The sequence below is a fragment of the Humulus lupulus genome, chromosome 5, assembly GCF_963169125.1.
Source record: "Humulus lupulus chromosome 5, drHumLupu1.1, whole genome shotgun sequence".
NCBI lineage: Eukaryota > Viridiplantae > Streptophyta > Magnoliopsida > Rosales > Cannabaceae > Humulus > Humulus lupulus.
In genome coordinates this window covers 207,305,518-207,313,128 of record NC_084797.1, presented here as the reverse complement: position 1 = coordinate 207,313,128, position 7,611 = coordinate 207,305,518, and positions in this window count along the sequence as shown.

Here is a 7,611-nt window from a genome sequence, read left to right as displayed (position 1 = left end):
TGGCCTTCTCTGCTCCAGGGTGCATTTGCCCTTGGGTTCAGACAATACGTAGATGAGTGCAGCCCCGAGGAAGAACCCGAACCCCTTAGGATCCAAGAAGTATTAATTGTAGATTCCCATTCTCCTCCATTAGTTCCGAGGCCGAAGGTGGTTCCTATCTCAGTCAAAACACCCGAGTTGGTGATAATAGACTCCTCCCCCAGCCCGGAGGGTAGGATCTTTGTTTTCTTTCTTTCTTTATAAATGCTTTTTGAAACATTATTTTTCTAAACTAACTCCTTTTGTTCTTTCTAGGCAAAGAGATGGAACAACCATGAGCTCCCGACCTACGAACTGCCTTTCAGGCTAGGAAGGCTGGTACGGGCCCTGTTGTGAAGAGGCCCAGGGTGGCGAAAAAGACCACCCCTGCGGCGGGGAATACCTCAAAGTCCCTGGCTAAGAGCACGGACACGAGCTCAACTCATGAGCCAGCTCCGTTGAATGTTGCTAATGAGCCATTTCCCCCTCTCGAGAGATGCTCCCACCTCCTCAAGTCATTCAGGCTGAGGCTCCCACTATCTGAATACCAGTGGATCCTAAGGACTTGGAGAGGATCCCTGAGGCCTTTCGGGGAATAATATATGAGATGGCGTCTCATATGGTGGGCCACGCGTACAAAGCCAGCGTGAGGGACTTAAGGAATATTGAGGAGTGCAGCTCAGAGAATGTCTTCGAGTTTGTTATGGGGATAAATTTCACCGTAATTTTTCTCAAGTCTGGTGATAATTTTTTTTATATATATTTTTGCCGTGTTTTGTTGCTTTGCAGTCCGTCCTGGCCCAATAGCATCATAACTCGTGCTTGGACCAGGAACGATGAGCTCTGGGCCGAGCTGGACGCTGCCAGAGCCGCCTTGAATGCTGCCAAGGAAAGAGAGAAGGGTGCCAAAGCTGCCCTGACAGCTGCTCAAAAGAATGAGCAAGTTGCCAAGGCTGCTCTCACCACCTCCCAAGAAAATGAGCAGGCCGCAAAACCGCATTATTTGCCTCACAAGCTCAAACTGCACAACTTCAGGCCGAGATTGATGAGGTCAAAGCAAATCTGCTCGAGGCCGAAGTCACAACCAAAGAAGAAAAGGCGGCGTCATCATCGGCCATGGAGAAGATGTTGTACCATTGCTGGGCCTTCAACCTAGATGGGAACTTCTCTTTCATGGAACCCGGGTTGTGGGATCCGTACCTTGCAAAATTCAAGGCTCGACTCTTGCAAGAATTGTCAGAGACTGGTGATGCTTCTAGAGCGGCGGGGGGAGATGGCGAGGAGGTCACCTCTGTGGGGCGAGTAGATGGAGCCCACTAATCTCTCTTCTTTTTTGTTTCCTTTGTAATTATTTAACAGTTTTTAGATATTAAACAATTGCCTTCGGGCTCAGTTTGAGGTTTTTCCTTCTCGATATGACAATTTATTTGTTTATCTTATTTTGATATATATATTCTATCTTTTGATCCATTCGTCTTTCCTTATCAATTTCTCATGCTTATGAATCCTTAGACTCTTGTACATTCGAGATTTTAGGAATCAACTTCTTAGATTGAGATTGATCTTATCAAACTTGGTTATCTCCAAGTTTTTGTTTAGTTATTTGTACCATATCTGTCAAGAATCAGGCCTCGAACCTGGTTATATCCAGGGTTTTTGATGTTTTAAACTTAGTTCGCGTTAGGTTTATTGAAACTCGAGCTTTAAGAAGCCGTTGAATAAACAATTTTTCCAAACTTCTAAGTTTCAGACTTGGTTACATCTAGAATTTTAAATGATTTTAAATTTAGTTCGCGCTAGGTTTATTGAAAATTCAAATTTTAAAAAGCCATTGAATAATCAATATTTCTAAGCTTCTAAATTTTGGACCTGGTTACGTCCAGGATTTTAAATGATTTTAAACTTAGTTCGCGCTAGGTTTATTGAACACTCGAGCTTTAAAAATCTGTTGAATAGTCAATTTTTCCAAGCTTATAAGTTCCCTAATCTTATCAAGCAGGCTTAACTTTTCTAACCTCGGGTTATGTGCCCCCAAGTAACCAGAAAGTATAAACTTTCTTGGTTGCTTTTACAAATATTATAACACGAACTAATACAACCTTAAAAATATTATTTAATAATCCATCTATTATTTAATCAAATGGATTTTATAAATAAGCCTTACTTTGATGGTGGTACTACTGATAATACTTTTTCAAATGTAGAGCATTCCAGGTCTGCGGGATTACTTCCCCATTCAGTCGAGCAATCTTGAAAGTTCCTTCACGCAAAACCTCAATGACCTGATATGGTCCCTCCCAGTTCAGGCCTAATACACCGTCCTTGGGATCCTTATTTGCTAAAAAGACCTTTCGGAGAACCAGGTCGCCCAGTCTGAGTTAGCGCCTCTTAACTTTAGAATTAAAAATAGAGAGTAATTTTTTGTTGATAATGGGCGAGCTGTAACTGCGATTCTTCTCGTTTTTCTTCAATCAGATCGAGAGATGCGTTAAGTAGTCCATCATTTTGTTCTTGACTAAATGACCTTTTCCTGTTGGTGGCTACCATGGCTTCAACAGGAAGCACAATCTCGCTTCCAAAAGTTAAGGAAAAAGGAGTATGCCTTGTGGAGGTTCTGTGAGAAGTTCGGTAGGCCCAAAGTACTTGCGGGAGCTATTCGGGCCATAGTCCTTTGGCTTCTTCGTCTAACCTCTTCTTCAGGCTTGCCTTTAGGGTTTTGTTCATAGCCTCGACCTACCCGTTGGCCTGCGATATGCTACTGAGGAGATTCTCTTCGTAATGCCATATTTTTCACAGAAATCAGTAAATAGATCGCTGTCGAATTGTGTCCCATTGTCTGACACGTTCTTTTTAGGAAGCCCAAATTGACATATAATACTCTTCACCATGAAGTCCAGGACTCTTTTTGAAGTGATGGTTGCCAGAGGCTCGACTTCTACCCACTTCGTGAAATAGTTGATCGCCACTACCACATAACGAACTCCCCCCTTTCCCATAGGTAGGGAACCTATTAGGTTGATTCCCCATATCGCAAATCGCCATGGGGATGAAATCATCATTAGCTCGACCAAAGAAGCTCGGGCAACTATGGCAAAACGATGGCATTTGTCGCACTTATGAACATACAAGATTGCGTCTTTCGTCAAAGTGGGCCAAAAATAGCCCTGCCTCAGTATTTTCAGTGCTAGGTTTTGCCCCTCAGCATGATCTCCACAAAAGCCTTCGTGTATTTCTTGTAAAATGGTTTTGGCTTCCTGGGGTAGAACGCATCGTAGGAGAGGCAACGAATGACCACGTCGATACAAGGTTCCATCCATTATTACGTACCGCGGAGCTTGATAAAGTATTTTTCTTGTGTCTTTTCTATCGTCAGGTAGCTTTCCTGTTGTGAGGTATTCCATTATGGGAGTCATCCAAGTCGGTCTTGTGTCGATCATTTTGACTTATATTACACTCGGACTCTCCAAGAACTCCATTGGCACTACATTCAATGTCTCTGCTTCTTTTGTGGTGGCAAGTCGTGCCAAGGCGTCATCATTAGAATTTTGCTCGCGGGGTATCTGTTCAACAGAACTGCACTCAAATTTAGACAGTTCTCCCTTCACCTTAGCTAGGTAGGCCACCATCTTGGTACCTCAAGCTTGATATTCTCCCAATACCTGATTGATCACGAGCTAAGAACACTATAGCATTGGATGACTTTCGCCTTGAGCTCCCTTGCCACTCTCAGCCCAGCTATTAAGGCCTCATATTCAGCTTCGTTGTTGGATGGTTCAAATCTGAATCTCAGAGCTGTATGAAATCGATGCCCTTCTAGTGAGATCAAGATGATCCCAGCTCCCGATCCATTCTCGTTTGATGATCCATCCACGAATATTTTCCATAACTCTTGCACCGACTCCTTCAAGAGCTCCTTTTGAAATCCGGTGCATTCAGCCATAAAATCAGCAAGGGCCTGACTTTTGATTGAGGTTCGTGGTACGTACAATATTTCAAACTGGTTAAGTTCGATAGCCCATTTTAACAGATGTCTCGATGTTTCAGATTTTTGCAAAACCTGCCTTAAAGGTTGGTTGGTCATGACGTTGATTGAATGAGACTGGAAATATGGCCGGAGCTTCCTGGAAGCCAATATCAGACAAAATGCCAATTTCTCTATCAGTGGGTATCGTGACTTAGCTCTGAGAAATCTTTTGCTTATATAATATACTGGTTTTTTAGCATGGTCTCCTTCTCGAACTAACACGACACTGACTACATTTTCTGTCACGGGTAGATGAAGGAATAGAGGTTCTCCAGATATAGGCTTAGATAACATTGGGGGCTCGGCCAAGTGCATTTTTAAGTCGAGGAACGCCTGTTCGCACTCCTCAGTTCACTAATTTTTTTTTCTTTCCTCTGAGCAAGTTGTAGAATGGTAGGCACTTGTCAGTAGATTTCAAAATAAAACGATTCAAAGCTGCTACCCTTCCAATCAGGCTTTGAACTTCTAACAACGATTTGATATTCTTAGGATTTGCCTCTCTCCCCCTCGTGTTGACTATGAAACCCAAATTTTTTCCAGATGCCACTTCGAAAGTGCACTTATGAGGATTCAGCTTCATGTCATACCTCCTTAACATTCTAAAACATTCTTCTAGATCGAATACATGGTTATCGACAGTCTTTGATTTGATAAGCATATCGTCGACATGCACTTCCATTTTTCTCCCGATCTGATTAGTGAACATCTTGTTGACCAAGCGCTGGCATAACTTTATAACAATATACGGTATTTGGGGTCATGAAGCTAGTATGTTCTTGGTCCACAGGATTCATTGCGATCTGGTTATATCCAGAATACGCATATCCATGAAGGACATGAGCTCGTGACCTGCCATGGCATATACCAACTAATCAATCCTTGGCAGTGGGAAACAATCCTTGGGACAAGCTTTATTCAAATCGAAGAAGTCGATACAGCCATTTCCCATTTGGCTTTGGGACCAACACGGGATTGGTGACCTAGATTGGGTATTTTGCCTCGCGGATAAACCCGCACTTTAATAGTCGAGCTATTTCTTCCTCAAGAGCTTCAGCTCGAACCGTTCCCAAGCGTCTCCGTTTTTGGGATTTCGCAGGCACGTTCTTGTCCAAATTTAAGGTGTGCATGATTACACTCGGACTTATTCCCACTATATCCTCACTTGACCAAGCAAAAATGTCCATATTCTCCTATAAGAAATCGACCAGCTCATTTTTCCTTTTATCGTCAAGATTCTTCCCAATCTTTACGACTCTTGAAGCTTTTTTGGGGTCAATATTTACTTCCTCGAGCTCCTCTATGGCTTAGAGTTCTGACCTGTCCTTGCCTATCCACGGGTCAATATCATCGCATTGGGCGACATCACTATCCTCTCTTTGCTAAGGTTCTTCCGTCCTGCAAGTAGCTTCTACTCCCTAGGACTCCTCACCTCCGTCATTTATGACCATTTCTTGCTACCCGGGTTGTGATTTTCCCTTCATAGAAATGCTATAGCATTCTTTGGCAGTGAGCTGATCACCTTTGACGGTGCATATTCCCGTGGCTGAGGGGAATTTTATTGCTAGGTGGTGGATAGAGGTTATGGATTCAAACGCCATTAGCGTAGGTTGGCCCAAGATCGCATTGTATGCAGCTGGATATTCGATTACCACGAACTCAAGTAACTTGGAAACAATTCGCGAGTCTTCTCCCAATGTCACTACCAATTCGATCGTCCCGATGGCTGCCGACCCTTCACTAGAAAACTCGTACAGAGTCATTGAGGTCACCTTCAAATCTGTTACAGACAACCCCATTTTTTCCAAGGTGGATCTGAAAAGTAAATTCACAGAACTTCCGTTATCTACCAGTGTCCTCCAGACCCTCCGGTTGGCGAGCTGAACGGTTATGACCAAGGGATCGTTATGTGGGAATTGGACGTGGCTAGCATCCTCTTCTGTGAAATGATTGGTTGCTTTTCCAATCGTTTCTGTTTCGATAACTGCTGCTCCGGAACGAACTCCACTCTATTATGGGACTTCAATTCGTTAGTGTACCTCTTCTGGGCCCTGCTGCTCCTGCCTGCCAAATGAGGTCCTCCCGAAATGGTGGTTATATCCCCTACTATCGGAGGATGGTCGACTTGATTTGTTTGAGCTCCAGTTTGACTTACTGGAGCTTCGAGAACTGATGGAGGGTTTGGTCCAGCAGGCTGATTAGGGACCACCTGATTTCGGGGGTACTGGGCCAAAGGTCCTGCTTTAATGAGAGTTTCAATCTCATCCGTCAGCTATCGACAGTCATCAGTGTTATGCCCGATGTCATCATGGAATCGACAGAACTTTGAAGAATCTCTCTTCGCCCTCTAGTTCTTCAATGGCTCTAGCTTCTTCTATGGAAGACGAGTAGAATTTTCCAGGAAGATGTGCTCCCTGGTGTCCGTTAGGTCGGTGTAAGTAGCGTAAACATGTTTGAACTTCTCCACAGATTTGTTTTTCTTCTTCCCGCTCTGGTCGCCCTCGCCATTTCCCTTCCTTTTGTTATTTCCCCCTTGGTTATTCTGGATAACAGTTTGAGTTGTAACTGCACCGTCTGTTACCGCTCCAACGGGCTGGATGGGGGTCTGGCTGGTTCCTGCGATGGAAGCTCGCACCTCCTCTAGATTAATCCACTCTTGAGCTCGGGCCAAGAATTCATCCACACTCTTAGCTCATTTTCTTTGGAGTTCTTGCCACAGGTCGCCTCCAACGAGGATTCCTGTCCTCAGTGCCATGAGCTTGGAGCTGACATCAACATCCCTAGCTCATGCAACGACATTGGAAAACCTACTTAGATATGCCTTCAATGTCTCACCAGGTTGCTGCTTTACGTTGGCCAGTGAATCGGTATCAACCCGAGCTGCCTATGAAGCTCGGAATGCTTTTTTGAAATCAGAAGAAAACTTCTTTCACGAGCTTATGGAATGCCTCTTATATTGATTAAACCACTGCCTGGTTTGCTTGACTAGAGTTGTAGGGAATAAAATACACCTTAGATCAAGCCCAACATTGTGGGCCATCATCATGGTGTTAAACATTCTAAGGTGGTCTGACGGATCTCCATCTCCATCAAATTTTGACAAGTGTGGCATTTTGAAAACTACTAGATATGTGGTCTCCGCAATATTCGGAGTGAAAGGCTCGAGCTCATCCTCTGAGTCGCAATTGTATTTTCCAGATAAAAGCCTTTTCATTTGCTCTTCCATCAGAGCTAGTCTCTCAAGGGTTTGTTCTCTGGTCCCTAGGTTACCTGGGGGCTGTTCAACAGCTCCCATCCTATCGTATGCGTGTGATGGGTTATTGTCCCTCCATGCTCGAGCTTGGTTTTGTGGGACATTATTCCCATTATCGCGTACTATGGACGGACCTCCTTCTTGTCGAGTATAGCTAATATATTCATTATGAGCTGGATTTCTTCTCTGTGAATTCAAACGATCGTGCACATCGGGTTGTGGATCATACCGAGGGCTCTGTGCTGAACTCAACTGATTTCTTAGGTCGCCCTTGGACCTACCGCTACGACGAATTTCAGTCCAGTAACTCCCGTTTACG